This window comes from Artemia sp. Qi Xiang Cuo, chromosome 13 (genome assembly GCF_049724085.1).
Source record: "Artemia sp. Qi Xiang Cuo chromosome 13, ASM4972408v1, whole genome shotgun sequence".
NCBI classification, from domain to species: domain Eukaryota; kingdom Metazoa; phylum Arthropoda; class Branchiopoda; order Anostraca; family Artemiidae; genus Artemia; species Artemia sp. Qi Xiang Cuo.
The window spans coordinates 7,146,927-7,164,419 of NC_142806.1; the positions used below are offsets into that span (position 1 = coordinate 7,146,927).

The 17,493-nt window shown below is 34.2% G+C and overlaps 1 long non-coding RNA gene across 1 annotated transcript; it reads right to left on the reverse strand.

The window, feature by feature from the left end:
• Positions 1-2,247: 2,247 nt before the first annotated feature.
• Positions 2,248-13,075, reverse strand: LOC148944889 (uncharacterized). The gene is made up of 3 exons (XR_016142747.1): positions 13,007-13,075; positions 7,473-7,598; positions 2,248-2,323 (listed from the first exon to the last, which is right to left on the reverse strand). It is a non-coding gene; the product is annotated as an uncharacterized LOC148944889 (long non-coding RNA).
• Between the last annotated feature and the right edge of the window lie 4,418 nt (positions 13,076-17,493).

Here is a 17,493-nt window from a genome sequence, read left to right on the forward strand (position 1 = left end):
TTCCCCCCAGACAATCCCCTCCCCTCCATGCAGAAGGCTCCTCTGTGAAAAATGTTTGTATGTTTCCCAATCTCAAATACTATCAGTAAACATTGGGTAAATTATAAAAATTAAAAAGGAATTCAAATTTCCACAATTTTGTTCTCTGATTATTTCGCATTTAAGGATGGAGGGAAATACCTCAAATTGTACATTTTGATTTCAAAACAGCCCACCTCTCATTGAGCCGCCAGATAAACATAGAAATAGAATTCACAGAATTCTAAGAGAGATGAGGGAAGGTTGAGGTAGAAATTTATGCATAATCTCCAGGGTCGTAACCAGGTTTTTTTTTGGTGTGACGGGGGATCTATTTTTGTCTGTTGGGGGCATGTACATAAGAAACTTTAAAAATGCATGAAAAATGTGAAATTGATATCTACTTCATCGTTTCTGGGAATATTTATTGTCTACCCTGTTATTATTAAAATAAAGCGTAATATTAAACCCAAAAATGAGCAGAATTTATTATCTGTAGTAGGAAGACTGCCCCTTCCTCATCCACGTATCTACCTAATGGTGGTAGAAACTTCAGAGGGAGCTCATTAGGTCATAAGTTGAAAGTTCAAGTCCTTTTAATATAAGACAATCAAGATGATTGGAGACGAGTCAGCCGAAACGGGGAAGGAGGTATTTTTCGAGAGGAGGTTTTCTGTGGGGATATTTTCCCAGGGAATATTTTGTATTCTGTAGGGATGTATTTTTGGGGGATGGAGGAGTAAATTCTGGTCGGGTATTTTCTTGGGGGGGGGGGACATAAACATCGGCCACCACTCCAGCAGTAACCATACTTTTTACTGAGGTCCTAAACTAACTTGGCCTGAAAAGAAACGAAAACAGGTTCGGTTTTCGTTCGTAGTTTCTTCGAGTCTATTTGGCAGACATTGAAGGTGCTCTGTCTTGTCTTTGCAAGTGAGTAGCCATAATTGAGCCCAAAGTTGGCCAGCCTTAATTGAGTTAACATATCTGAGTCTTGTATATAAATAGTTTGCTCACTTCATATGGATACACGAACTGAACTTTAGAATTAGAATCAAATATAGTCAAAAAGGAATGATCAGGCCAAAAATTATTCATGAGAAACACCTTGATCATGTCAGACAGATAGGCTAGCTTTTCACCTCTGCATTAAAAATCCCTGACTGTCAATGTAAGCCTCCCCCTCCCTCGCCCCCTTTGGGGTCTCGCCAGAAGGCTTATAAATTTATGAGGACAGACTGGAATCCGGCTCGAGTTATTTTTTTTATAATGTTTTAATTAAAGGATGAATTTCATCCCAGTATTCTAAGCAGAGGTGTAAGTGAAACGATGGCCTCCCTATAGTGCGTTGCATATTTTGCTCGTTTTAATGTAAAAAAGTAAACTATTTGGCAGGAAAAGAGAAGTCATTTTAACTCTTTTAGAGAATAATTAGGGCTATACTTGTCAATTTTTAATTGTTTTCTTGATCAATTAATCATAATTAGTGTTATATGTTTAAATTAAATTTTATCTTTGGTATAAACTACTATGATCTCTGACTTAATAATTATGCCAGAATGTTTATAATGACATTAATGAATTATTGGATTAATAATTTTATTAGCCTGCAAATAACTTATACACATAGTACAAAAAAAAACAAACAACACTACCTATGTAAATAGTAAGTCAAAAATACCATTGCTACAAAAATAACGAAATGAAGTAATAATTGCTTCTTTATTTGAACTCCAAATTTTTATGTGTTTCAAGACGCAAATTATATAAACTCAAGCGTTTGTCCACTTTACAAATTGTGCAGGCAAGGTGGTGAGCGGTAAGTGCTTAAGACGAGAGATTGTAATATGGCTATAGTGGCTCCAACGGTACAGTTTTCATTTCGATCTGATATCATTTTTGGGGGCTTTCACAAAAGCATAAAATTCAAGTATATAGTGGAGTCCATTATGGAGTAATTACCTGTGAAGGATGCAAGGCATTTTACAAGAGATCCCGAACCAATGGGATAAACTACCGATGCGTCAGACGAAAAAACTGTGTAATATACGAAATAAACCGAAATAGTTGCCGATATTGCAGGCTACAAAAATGTTTGGCATCGGGAATGTCCAGAGGCCTACAATTCTGTTGGCAGTCACCATTTTTTATAAAATAATTTTTTTTTATAAAAAAAAAAAAAAATAATATTGTCTTTAGTCATTTAAAAACTCTAGAAGAAAAAATAATACCTGCATCTCTTGGACAGCTGGCTGAGGTGTCTGAGTCGGTAGTGTATATGCTGTTGATAAGCTTGGTAGAACGGCTGATGCCAAGGTATCGTAGAGGAAATAGATTGATTGTGAAAGTGATTGTGAAAAACAATCAGTGAAAACAAACATACAATAGATACTAATGTAAATGAATAAATAAATCTTAAAACGAGTGAAACTTAAATAGAATATGCAAATCAAGCTTGAGACGAACAAAAATTACTACAGACAAGAGCTTGGCTATCGCCTCCTTCTATCACTGTAAAAGCCTAGAACTTACTGCATCATTGACGCTTTACTGAAAACTGTATGTGTCTTGAACAGTCTTGGAAAGTATAAACAAAATCAAATTGAATATTTGATATATAATTATATTAATTATTGAAAGATCCATCAGTTCAAGATTTTATTTCACTGTAATTTTATTTTCTTTTTCAATGCTGTAAGAACAGGAAAAGGAAATATTTTCATCTAATTAATTTTCAATGAAGCGCCAATAGGCAGTAGGCTTTACTTTAGGTTCTTACAATTAAGGAAGGGGGCAGTATCCAAACTCTTGTTTGTAGTGAAACAATATTCTTCTTGAACAATCTTAGAGAGAACTAATAAATTAAACTGAATGTTTAATGTATAATGATTTTAGGCCTAATTGCTGAAAGCTCATCAGTTCAAAATTTTACTAAAAATTTTAATGTTTATTTTCAATATTAAGTACAAAATAAATATTTGTAATATAATTCGTTTCTGGTAAATCGCAAATGACGCAGTTGGTTTCAGACTTTTACAGTAAGAGAAGGAAGCGATACCCAAGCTCTTGTTTGTAGGGATTTTTGTTCATTTCAAGCTTGATTTCCATATTCAATTTAAGTTTCACTCGTTTTAAGATTTGTTTATTCATTTATATTATTATTTTTTGCACGTTTGTTTGCATTGATTTTTTATTTAATTTCTGTTCGTTTTGGGTTTCATTTATACTTCAATAGCAAAATATCTTTTTTGTTTTAAGCTTGATTCGCATATTCAATGTAAGCATTACTCACTTTAAGATATATATATATTCATTGACATTATTACTTGTTGTATGTTCTTTTTGCTATGATTGTTAATTTAATTTCTGTTCGTTTTGGGTTTCATTTATTCTTTAATAGTAATTTCTGGTCGTTCTGAGTTTGAATTTTAACAGGTATTTGTACATGCTGAACTTAAGTTTAAAATGGCCTTTAATTTTCTTTGAACAATTTTTTTTTTGGAAGTTTTTTTTAAGTGCTTTTTGTTTTTTTTTGATTGCAAAAAATTTCAAGTTTTTAAAAATTCCCTATTTCAAAATTAACTTTTTTTCAACATCAACAATTTACCAAATTATCAAACTATTATCAAAATAACCAAACCAAAGTAAAAAATAACAAGGTAAAGAAAGAATCATAGCAAATAATGTATCAAAGTAACAATAATCAACTTGCATAGCTTATAGCCCTTGCACGGTATATCAAAGTTGCCACGTAAATAACGAAAACCAAGTATGGAAGTAAACAAAGTGTCGAAGCAACAATAAGCAAGTTCCGTAACTCAGAGCAATTTCCACAGGGCTGGGGTGGTGGTTCAACCCCGGAAGCATAGTTGTTTGGCGTTTGACATTTTTTGAACAAAATTCAAATCTCAAACTTTGGCGGGATGCCCTTTGCAAAAACTGGGGCGTGGGCTAATTACCCATTGATCACTTTTGATTCTTAAAAAAAGAACTTGAAATTTCAATTTTTGATCAAATGAGCCCGTCCATTTCCGTCAAAAGTTGTAATATCTTAGCACAACGACTTGCCAAACATAAAACAGGACAAATACACAAAGTTTAAGAGCCGATTGGGTGATCCTAACGTTAATCAGCGATGTAAGGGTAGCCGGTAGAATATTGCGCTCACTATACAAATTATGTACAAAATCTTCCAGACCTTCTGACTATGAGTAAGGTAGGGAAATACGACAAATTATATAAAAACAACTGTTTAGCCTTAAGGCAGCAAATCCGATCCAAATAGAGTAGTGCACTAAGACTTCAATCAAAACACTGGGAAAATATAAAAAGTATATGATAACTCACTTGCGTTATATATAACTGTTGAAACAAAAAAAGTTCAAGGATTCTTAGGATTGCCAACAAGGTGCTATATATATATATATATACAAGATGCTAATAAACAATTTTACTAGTATTTATAGGCTGTGGCATATTTGAACGTTTTCAAGCTGATAAATTGACAACATTGAACGCAGCATGTTGGTTGCAGAAAGCTTGAATTTGGCGATGCCAAAACTTTCCCACAATCGATAAAAAAAATAATTTGGAGCAGGAATCAGCCACAGCAGATTTACCTGGACTAAAAAGTAGAACCACTTTGCAAGAACTAGTAACTGCAACTGACCCTGTAACTTTAAGTGTAGCAGTAATTTTAGCAGAACCAATGTAACGTTTTTCCTTTTCGCAGATAGCAAAAGATTTTAGGAATACAACCAAACCAGAGAGATTTCTTAGATGATATTACTCCTGCTTCTATTAACAAATAACTGACTGACCCTGTAACTGTAAGTGTAGCAGTAACTGTAGCAGAACCACTGTAACGTTTTTCCTTTTCGCAGATAGCAAAGGATTTTAGGTGATATTACTACTGCTACTATTAACAACTAACTGCAGTACCAAGCCTCCTGAGGCCAGTATGGCTTAGCACGCTTTTTCTTCATTCTAGTCTATTCAAAGTCTTCCTCCTTACACCCTCCTAAGAAGTTTTTCAAAACTAGTATTTATAGGCTGTGGCATATTTGAACGTTTTCAAGCTGATAAATTAACAACATTGAACGCAGCATGTTGGTTACAGAAAGCTGAATTTGGCTTATATTTTTGCATGGGGTATATTTTTGGGTAATATGGTGCATTTTATTTTTTATGGTGATGCCAAAACTTTCCCCCAATCGATAAAAAAGTAGTTTGAAGCAGGAACAAGAGCCACAGCAGATTTACCTGTACTAAAAAGCAGAATCCCTTTGCAAGAAGTGGTAACTGTAATTGACCCTGTAACTGTAAGTGTAGCAGTAACTGTAGCAGAACCCTGTAACGTTTTTCCTTTTCGCAGATAGCAAAGGATTTTAGGTGATATTACTACTGCTACTATTAACAACTAACTGCAGTACCAAGCCTCCTGAGGCCACTATGGCTTAGCACGCTTTTTCTTCATTCTAGTCTATTCAAAGTCTCCCAAGAATTTTTTCAAAACTAATACTTAAAAAATAGAAGCATAAAATTTGTAATGCAAAAAGGTACCTCCGCAATCCTTGCCGAAGCATAATAATTGTTAAAATTGTTTTTTTTTCCTTTTTAAATGAATGTTGTCTCAAAGAAAATATTAAAGGTAATTGTTTGGCAAAAAAGAAAACTGTTTTCATATTTCAGCAATTGAGATAAGCGAGCACTTGACTATTTTACTTCATTTTTAATACAAATATATTTGAATTATCGCTACGTTTTGTCTTAGTTGAGACACCTTGCTGAATTCGTAGGCAACTTTAACAAAAATACCGTCTTAAACAATAGTGTTTTTTCGCTTTGATTTTTCTGTATTTTACCGCGTTGAGTTTTCTACCTTTTTTAATGTAGAACCGGTGTTTCAGAACTGTTGATCAAGTAATATTTTTTAAGTGAAAATATGCATCAGTGGATGCAAAACTGTTCTTTGCACCACAATGAGCCCAATGAACTGACTTGGAATCAGACCAAAGTTTCAACATAGTCATTTTAACCAAAGATTCAGAAAACACAACTTATATATATAGAGTATTTCTAGACAAGGTTTTTATAATACAATTTAGAATACAGTTTTGATATACCTCATTGAAATAACAATCATACAGAAGCTTCTCCTCTATATGATTGAACCTTCCAAGATGGAATAAGGAATAGAAAGCTGTCACCTCCACCTCTCCTGCTCCTAATCTCCTCCTCCCAATCACCTCCCAATCTCCTGCTCTTGCTGCAGCAGGAGCTGTAAATAGGTATTTTATGAACTTTATAAAGTAAACTGAATTTTTGTTGTTTTTTTTAGGCTGCTTAAAATAATTTCAAGAGCTTCTTTAACAGTTGTATGCGCAAAGCTTCTACCCAAAAGCAAAAAAAGCTAAAATGCTAAGTTTCTATTAAAAACACTGAGCATCGAGATCTATTATAGTATAGCCAATCTTGGATATAAAAATTATAGTTGCGATAATAATAATCTGTTCTTTGCCTATTTTGTCAATAAGAAAGGACTGGCTCATTTTCAAAAATCAGCCACTGTTTTAAGTTTGAACCATTATAAGATTATATTGCTGCTCATCTTAAGCTTTAATGCCTGGCAGAGTCGGAATTAGGTTTTTTCTCAGGGGAAGGGCTGGGAGGCGAATATAGTCTTTTCCGCCCCCTGCAATATCCTTAATACTCTACATATTGCAATTTTTTGCCTAAAAAAAATATAATTTAAGTTTGTTTTGCCACCCCCAGTTGTGCCGTCAGGGGCGCATGCTTCCTCTAGTCTCCCCTAGGTCTGGTCGTGATGCCAGGGGATCAATGTCTGCTCAATCAAACTATTTATAAGCATAAAAACGATGCCTGGTTTGCTCCCACTTGCAACCTTGCAGAGGAAAAACAAATTTACTTAACTAAAAATCCAGTCCATAATAATATTTTAATTGAAAATGTTACTAAATATTTAAATTTCTATGTTCAAGGAAATTGTCCTTTTCCCCTTAATTAATATTAATTAAAAAAATATTTTCCGGATGAAAGTAAAGAGCAAATTCGAACCTTAAAAAGAAAAAAGTCACTGTTTTGTAGTTTGTGCAATATATTAAAAAAAAAACTTTTTCAAAAAAAATTGCTCGTGATATATCCTATAATTATTACAATTATGTAAAACTACCATTTTACTTAAAAAAAAAACTAACGAAACAAAGCAGGAATAGAAGTACAATAGCCGCTACATGGCCTAGAGAAAATTAATAAGTTTTGAGAAGTATTTTAGCTCAAATTTCTCTGAAGCGCTAGTTTTTCAGAATTCGACAGATAAAGGGAAATTTTACAAGCTAGATTTATTTAAAAAAAATGTATCACTAGCTAATTTATTTGAAAATGATTCTAATTGTTATATGAATTATTCTCATTGTTATATAAATATAACTCACCATTTGCTTTCAACTTTAGTTCATGAATAAGAGTCTTTAAATGGACTCTTAGACTTTTTTCAGTTGTAAGGCCCACGTCGCAAACGTTGCACCACAACCTATTGCCCCTTTTGGTCTGACCATTTGCTGAAACAGAAAGAACTGCTTTAAAAAGCAAAACAAAACTATTTTAATTGGGCATCTTAAGTGACAGCTTAATAGCGTTTTTTTTTTTTTTTTTTGGACCAGGGTACTAGAGATAGCCACGTTTTCCAACGTCGTTGAAAGATCTAGACAAGATTTCCTTGAGGATGACACCCCCCCCCCACCCACATATGTCAAAATGGGTTGCATAAGCGGCAAATCAGTAATTTTTCTCTCGGTTTAAGATTTAACTCTAAAAATTACTTTGATTAGAAAACTGTGTTTACTTAAGTTAATTTGTGTGCGTTTTTTAGTTATCAAAAATATTGACAATAAACCTTAAGATAAATCCTTTTCCAATTTAAGCAAAGAAAATAATGAATTCAACATGGGTTTTATTCTACAATATGGCATTAAATATAGGTTTCACTTTGTATCTATTTAAAACTTTGTCGTAAGAAATCCAAGATTTGTCATATATAGAGTTCATAGGGTAATATTGTCCTATTTTAGTAATTGTAAATACAAAATTCAATTATCAATGAAATTATTGAAAAAAAAATTCAAGTTGTGTAGTTAATATACTCTACGGAACTTTGTCCTTCTATTATGTTTGCTTCTTTGGTATTTATATTTTAGGAAAACTAATCATTAGCCTGTAAACATCTCTCTACAATGTGACTTGCATGAACTTCTATTGGGGACAACCTTGCCCCGTAGTTTCTTACACCTGCCTAAGCTTAGAAAAAGAAATGAGACAGATATTTCACTTTTTGGGTTACCATATGGAAGTTAGTGAAGGTTTTATCAAGTGAAATCTAGAAAAAAAGGAATTAGATATAAAATCAGCTTTTAAATGGGCCCTTTAATAGCTCTCTACCAGAAGCCTACCCAGCCTTTTCATTCTGAAAATAGCACCCATACAAGTAATTTTCGGGTATCTAATTGCACTTGATGAAAATAATGCAAAATTAAAAATACAAAACAAATTACATATAAAGTTAGTGTTTCAGTGACCCCTTAATAAACCCCACGGTATTCCAGTTTCCTGCTAACGATGAAAAAAAAAAATTGAAAAAATACAAAAGGGAAAACAAAGAAATATGCACTTTACTGAAAACAAATTATATTATAAATCTTTTCTTCTGTGTCTATTACAAATTCCAACATAAAAATTACATTTATATAAGCAAAAAAATTTTTAAACAAGAACAACGGGTTTTAATTTTCTATAAAGCAGTGAAATACAAAACAATTAATTATGCACAAAAGCTCCGAATATTTCGGCCCCACATCCGGGAGAATTTCTAAACGTAAAAAAAATAAAATAAATAAAAAAAAAAACTTAACTTACATCACAATAAAACATACTAAACACATAAAGAGAAAGAAAAAAAAACAAAAGAAAAAATATAAATAAATAAGAAAAATAAGAAAATAAATAAGAAATCACATATTTAATCTGTGAGTTTTGTTTCTTATTTATTTATATTTTTTGTTTTGTTTTTTTTTTCTTTCTCTTTATGTGTTTAGTATGTTTTATTGTGATGTAAGTTAAGTTTTTTTTTTTTTATTTATTTTATTTTTTTTTCCGTTGAGAAATGCTCCCGGATTTGGGGCCGAAATATTCTGAGATTTTTTGCAAAATTAATTTTTTTGTATTTCACTGCTTTATAGAAAATTAAAACCCGTTTTTCTTGTTTAAAAATTTTTTTGTTTTTAATGGAAAAGCAGTGTGGTCTAAGAAATTATTTATATAAGATCTTGAGCTGATTAGCTTTCACCAATTAATATCATTATATATCAAATATTCTGTTTAGCTTTATTAGCTCTTTCAAAAACAGTTTAAGACACACATAATTTTTAGTAAAGCATCAATGACGCAGTTGGCTCTATACTTTTATTATTTGAAAAAAACTACGTTTTCTAAAGAGTTAAAAAGGCTGAGTTACTAGGTCGAACCTTAAAACGTACAGGGATTAGGAAGCACAGTTGGGGGGCTGCCGCCCCCCAAACCCCCGCTTTCGCAGCCTTTAAATAAAAAAAATTTTTTAAACTGAAAGTAAGGAGCGACATTAAATCTTAGAACGAACAGAAATTATTCCGTATATGAAAGGGGCTGTTCCCTCCTCAACGCCTCGCTCTTTACGCTAAAGTTTGACTTTCTCACAACTCTTTTTTTTAAACAATAAAAACTTTAGCGTAAAGAGCGAGGCGTTGAGGAGGGCATAGCCCCTTTCATATACGGAATAATTTCTGTTCGTTCTAAGATTTAATGTCGCTCCTTATTTTCAGTTTAAAAAACTTTTGTTTTATTTAAAGGCTGCGAAAGCGGGGGTTTGGGGGGCGGCAGCCCCCCAACTGTGCCTCCTAATCCCTGTACGTTTTAAGGTTCGACCTTGTAACTCAGCCTCTTTAACTCTTTAGAAAACGTAGTTTTTTTCAAATAATTTCTGCACGTTTTTGTATAGTTTATTACTTATTATTGCTTGACTAACTGTTAGATGATCGTGTCAGGAGTTATCATATACAGAAGCGGGGTTTGGGGGGGGGCCCGCCCCCCAACTGCGGCTCCTAATCCCTGTACGTTTTAAGGTTCGAACTTGTGACTCAGCCTCTTTAACAGCCCCCCAACTGTGCCTCCTTATCCCTGTACGTTTTATGGATCGACCTTGTAACTCAGCCTCTTTAACTCTTTAGAAAACGTAATTTTTTTCAAATAATTTAAAAAAGAAACTGAGTTTATTTTTTAAAGTTTAAATTCAGTATATAAAAAATTTACTCTGATGGTGAATCGAACCCAGGTTTTCCGCCTGACAGTCTGGAGTATCAACCGCTGGACTAAACAGACACAATTATAATTGTTTTTTAGTAAATGGAAGCTATTTTCGACGCAAGCAAATTCCCACGAAACTTGATATTTGGTTTTTGGAAAACAGGGAAGGATTGATTAGATTGAGCTGAAATTTCGAGGATGAGCTCCCAGGCCCCAGGAAAGCTTCTCTTCTAAATTTCAGCCCGATCAGACAACGTTAAAGGGGGGTTGTGGTGGGAAAAATTAACATGGGCTATTATAGGAAAACGAGGTTTTTCATAAATGTAAATTCGGGGGATAATTTTTTCGGTCTGAAAATATCAAAAGGCCCTAACAGGTCAAATTCTGCTTCGAATGAGTCCTCATTCACCCGGATCCGTTGCCAACTGTGGCCTGTAGGCGTGGCTAAGAAAAAAAAAGAAATGAATTTTAAGTGGCTATATTTGGTTTTTTGAAAACAGGGAAGGAGAGATCAGATTGAGCTGAAATTTCGAGGATTAGCTCCCGGGCCCTAGGAAACCTTAACCTCTGAATTTCAGCACAATCGGACAACGTTAAAGGGGGGCTGTGGTGGGAGGGTCGAAACTTCCGGCCCAGTTTACCCCATGAAGATAAAGTCGGAGGAGGATGAAATTTTGCAAGTTTCTTAGTTTGAGCTTGGGCTACAAAATGCGATTACCGCCGTCTCTCTGCGACCTCTAGGACCTGAAATCGCTTAACATTGTGGTGGGTCGCCTCTTTATAGAGGCACAAGTGTGCCTACTTGACAGTTAAGGAAAGGAACAGCAGCCAAACTCTTGTTTGTGGTAATTTTGTTCGTTTTAAGCTTGATTTACAAATTCAATTTAAGTTTTGATCGTTTTGAGATTTATTTATTTATTTATATTATTTATTTATTTATTAGTACCTGCTGCATGTTTTATTGATAATAAAAAAATTAATGAATTTTAAACTCATACTGTTAAATAATTAATTAAACTGCGAAAATTTTTGAATAGTAGCCTAATAGTCGTATAAAATAGTCTACGGTTCAAGTGCAAAAAATATCATGAGATGTTTATAAAGCATCTGTATAAAAATAGGCCAAATTATTTTCTAAAAGCTAAGAAAATTATTATAATGACTAACTTGTATCAAACGGTTCGTGTTAACGAACTGTAAGTAAGGAGCGACCCGACTCAGTAGTAATCAAAACTCTAGAAAACAGAATTTTGATACCAATAGATAGATCAAAAGAATCATATTTCTACGCTGAATTAAAATATATAAGTTTCATTAAGTTTAGTCATTCCCATCAAAAGTTATGCGCATGAAAAAATTTCCCTTATTTTCGAAAAAGGGGGAAAGGCCCCCTAAAATTGGTAGAACTTTAGTGAAAATCACACCATCAGATTCAGAGTTTCAGAGAACCCTACTATAGAAGTTTCAAGCTCCTATCTGCAAAAATGTAGAATTTTGTATTTTTTGCCCGAAGAAAGATCATGGACGCGTGTTTTTTTTTTCTTCAGGAGTGATCGTGTCAACCCAGTGGTCCTAGAACATCGCAGGACGGCTCTTTCGAACGGAAATTAAAAGTTCTAGTGCCCTTTTTAAGTAACTAAAAAAATGGAGGTCAAGTAGGCCCCATCCCACGCTCATTTTTTCCCAAAGTTACCTGATAAAAATTTTGAGATAGTCATTTTGTTCAGCATGGTCAAAAAATACAATAACTATGTCTTTTAGGATGACTTAATCCTCCACAGTCCCCGGGGGAAGGTCTGCAAGTTATGAACTTTGCCCAATGTTTACATATAGTATTTTTATTGGGAAGTATACAGAAGTTTTCAGGGTTTTTTTCTGGTAGTTGGGGAGGGGGGAGGGGTAGGGGGTTACGTAAGAGGATCTTCCCATGAAGGATATTTTCATGGGAGAAGGGACATTACTATGAAGCGGGCGCCGGATTTCCCAGCATTATTTAAAAACAGATCAGAAATTAAATAAAGAAAAAACAATATTTTCAACTGAAAGTAAGGAGCAACATCAAAACTTAAAACGAACAGACATTATTACGTATATGATTGGATTCGCCCCCTAGTCATTACCTCACTCTTTACGCTAAAGTTTTTTTTTGTAGCCTACTTTCATGAGAGATATTTATTCAATTTAACGGCCTTTATGATTACGGGGTCATTCTTAAAGAATTGGACAAAAATTTAAACTTTAGCGTAAAGAGCGAGGCGTTGACAAGGGGACGAACCCCTTAATATACGTAATAAAAATATGCGAATATAGAAGTCCGTTACGTAAGTTGTTTCGTAAATTACGTCAGATCAAAACATCTTGGTAAAAAAAAAGTAAAATTACTTTTACTTTAAATTTACTTTAAAAGCAAATTAGTAAATTTACTAAATTTCAGTTGGGAAGAAAACTGGGATCAGGGGGCAAACTGTAGTTATGAGGGGGCAGTGCTCCTCTCCTTAACCTATAACAAATTACACCCCTGTCGACAGATTAGAAAAAAGAATTGAATAGAGAAACTCATGATATATTTCCTGTTTCTTTGCCATGATTCTGACTCCTGATAGACCTTAACCCTAAAATCAAAATTATAACTTACTATATAACAGAAATATGCTTCACCTAATGTTCATTTCACAAGCACTTGAATCAGACTAGTAAATCAAATGGACAAGCCAAATAAAGAAGCGAAATCTCCTCCATTCAAACTCGTTTGACATATTTGCTTGGCTGTTCAAAGATACATGCTTTTATCTCAAATAAAAAATATACATGCTTTATTCTTCAAACCTCATTTTTTTTCTTTTTTTTTGCAAGAATTAAACATTGAATTTTATATTTATTTGATATTGCCATTTAATTATATTTAATTTTGCACGATTCTTATACTACAACAATATAGATGTTTTCCAGTCATTTTAAAGTTGCACTTTAGTGAAAAATATAAATGTTTTTACTTCTATAACTTTAACAAATTAAATAATATTAACATTTTGATTACTAAATATCAGTACATGAATATTAAACTGACAATGCACATTCATTTGCATTTTTTTCAGTAAAGTGTAAATTATGTTCTCGTCTTAGGATGGCATAGGGGTTTTGAGCCCTATTCATGTTAGTTTGTGCTCGTTTTGAGTTTGACTCGGTTATTCATTGTAATTTCTGTTTGTTCTGGGTTTCATTTATTTATCGATACTGATTTGTGGTAGTTTCACGCTTGGTAGATTTTTTTTTTTTTTTTGCTCATTTTAGGTTTAATGGCGTTCTTTACTTTTCTTTGAAAAACTTATTTTTTTGAATTTTTTTTTTTTTAGTTTCTATTATTTTTACATTAATCTATTTTTTTCAGGGAAAACTAAAACAATTCTTTAAATCTTTTTGGTTTGTTTTAGAGTTTATAGTTTGGCTTGCTATTTGTATGCTGGAGAAAAATTTTCAGCTATTTTTAACAACATACACCCTTTTAAAAATTTGGACACAAATAGTAGTATTTAATTTAGTTTCCTATCTCCTCTAGTTGACCTGAAATAGAAAACTTGATACCATTCACAAAAAAAATCTGTTTACTTTCTTTGATAACTTGAAGACACTTACGCTATTTTGATTTGGTTAAATTTTATGAGCAGAAGTAGCCCCGAAAATTTTTGAGATGCAAAATTTAGTTTTAAACATAATAGGAGTTTTAAACATCGATCTTCACTATCATAAGCAGCGCTATTGCGCTGCTTATGATTTATATAACTTACTTGTTTTCAGTTTTGGATTTCATTGGTGCAAATGGATGGGTGGGTGTGGGAGGGGGACTAGATGGCCTCCAATAACTTTCGACTGTTGGCCCTTTTCTTATCCCTTTCTATTTTCAATCGAATGAGCCCTTTTTGAAGTTTCCAAGACAACTCCATCGATACGAAGTGCCCTTTCTAAAAAAAAAAAAAAGAATAAATTGTACCCAAATCGATGTTTACTATAAAAATGTGAAGCCTTCCAAAACTTTCTACTATTAAAAAGCGCACAAGGCCTTTCAATTTCCAATCGAATGAGCCCTTTTTGAGTTTCTATGAAAACCCTTTCTATAAACACCTTATATGCCCCAAGGCCATAAAGTACAGCCTTTGCCCTGAGGATGACCTTTTCATCCTCAAAGACCTAATTTCCAGAACTTTCAACTAAGTTAAACATAATGGCTATCTCAAAATTTTGATCGGATGTGTTTGGGGAAATGGTGGGCATGAGAGGGGCGTTAGTTGCTCTCTAATCACTTTCAACTATTAAAAAAGGCACTAGCCCTTTTAATTTCCAATGGAATGAGCCCTTTTGACGTTTCTACGACAACACTTTCAATAAAAACCTTATATGCCCCCAGGGCATAACTTACCACCCTTGCCCTGAGGGCTGGGGGGAGGGGGTTTTCGCCCTCAAAGAACTAATTTCCAGAACTTTTAACTACGTTGAACAAAATTGATATCTCAAATTTTTGATTGGATGTGTTTGGGGAAATGGTGGGCGTGAGAGGAGGGTTAGTTGCCCTCCAATCACTTCCTACTATTAAAAAGTGCACTAGACCTTTCAATTTCCAATCGATTGAGCCCTTTTTGAAGTTTCTACGACAACGCTTTCTGTAAAAACCTTATATGCCCAAGGGCATAATTTACAACTCTTGACCTGAGGGCTTTGAGGGGGTTGTCATCCTCAAAGACCTGATATTCGGACCTTTCAACCACGTTGAACAAAATGGCTACCTCAAAATTTTGATTGGATGTGTTTGGGGAAATGGTGGGCATGAAAAGGGTTTACTTGCCATCCAATCACTTTTGACTATTAAAAAGGGCACTAGCCGTTGCAGTTTTCAATCGAATGATTCCTAGATTATTTTGTGGTGGGTCCGCTTAATATGGCGGTCAGAGAATGGGTTTCGGCTGCTTGCCGGCTAGACTGCTTTTGCAGTTCTCCCTATTCTACCCGTGTTACCGGCCTTATACAATTCAAACTCAGCATTTTACTAGTCAGTAGTCAACATAGGGTGTAATTATCCTTTTTTTCCGATTGTTTGAGCATCTTTCTTTAGACCCGTAGCCTGGCCACTCATCCTTTCAGTCCACGGGTTTGAGTAAAAGTTTAATTCTAGCTGGGCTGTTTACTTTTTCTTCGAGTCATATGCAGGGTCTTTGTTTAGATCAGTGGTGCCGTGACTGGTATTATTATCTATTTCTTAGGGATAGCGATTGATAAGATAGGGGGATCATTCTGTGCCAGCATCCGCGGTCATACAGATACAGTTTCCTAAAGCAAACATTTTAGGTTAATAAAGGGACTTTGAGACAAGAGCGTCTCGCTCTAACAAGGGTGAAATCTGTACTTATCATGAATCTTTTGGTTAAAGTACTTTTTAGGTGGTTAAACGACTAGGATTAGATACCCTATTAGTCCACTCTTACTTAACCTGGGTAATAGCATTAAAACCTAAAGGATTTGGCGGTTTCTAAACCTACTAGAGGAACCTGCCCCATAAACGACAATCCACGAAAAAATTCACCTGGGGTAGTTATGCAGCTTATATACCGTCATTCAGAGGACTATATAAATAGATTCTCTTAAAAGTTTAGGCTAATAAATCAGATCAAGGTGTAGCTTATGTCCGGGAGAGGGTGAGTTACAATGAAAACTCATACGGAATTTCTATTTTATGATAGCAAAGAAGGTGGATTTAGAAGTAAGACCTAACATACTGAAAAAGGCTCTTAGAATGTACACATCGCCCGTTGCTCTCGTGTCCGAAGAGATAAGTCGTAACAAAGTAGGTGAACCGAAAGGTCCATCTTGAAAGAGGGGAGGGAGTTTGAATTAACATCTTATTTACACTAAGAAGATACTCTACAGTACTCCTCAAACTTTGGTTTATATCATTATTTAAAATAATATTTTATAAGTAAAAGAATTAAACTTTATTTACAAAAAAGTACTGAGAAGGAAAATTTCGTTAATTTCAAAGAAGTTATTTATTATACCTCTTGTATCAGGGTTTATTCAATCTTGACCATTATTGCCAAATCCCAAAATAAGGCGATCTATGTTAATTAAAGATGACTGTTTCATAATTCTCTTTAAGATTAATGTCGGTGTAAAAAATATTTCGTGCCTTTATATCTGGTTGGCAGAAGACTCTTTTAGGGTACTCCGTAGGGAAGATTTTCTAGGGGACGAGCTCTAGAAAAATTTATATCAAATCATCATCAGTGACATGAATAGGCTTAAAAGTTCCACCTTCGTTTGAGAGAGGGGGGTGTTTTCTGCTCATTACTGCAGGAGCCGTGACTTCGTTTTTTTCGGGATTGGCTGCATTTGGGGAGAATTATTTAAAACGAGTAATTGCATTATCTACGCTGAGTCAATTGGGGGTGATGATATTCTCTCTAGGGTTGGGTTAACACTATTCTGTGATTTCCATTTATTTGCTCACACATTTTTCAAGGCTCTCCTTTTTATATGTTCGGGGGTAGTAATTCAATCGTTAGGCGTACAGGATATGCGTCGGATAGGGGGGGGGGGGTTCTAAAATAAGTCCATATACAAGCAATATTATTCTGGTATGCTCTTTAGTCTTTAAGATTAATAGGATTTCCGTTCTTATCAGGCCTTTTCTCAAAGGACTTAATCATTGAATCTTCAGAAGAATTATTCATAGTTATTCCCAGCATCCTTATATTAATTTCATGTCTTTTGACGAGAGTTTACTCATCTCGAATTGCCCTAATATGCCTTTGTTCATATAATTTCAACCTGAGTTGTCAATATAAGGACGAAGAGTGGGACTATTTAGTTCCCCTCTTTATTCTTTATTGGGGGGCCGTTATTGGGTTTTTTTTTACTGGGGTTTTCTGGGGCATATAAGACCTATTTTAGGGGGTTTTGAAAAAATTCTACTTTTATCTTTAGGGTAGAAGAAATAGGCCCATTCCTGGTTTATGAGAATAGATTGTGGGGGTCATCTTTATTTTCATTCTTGTCATCCTCTCCGTACAAGGTGATTATTTTAGGTTCTCTATTGTCTTTACTAGTCATTTATTTCCATAGCTTAGCAAGAGC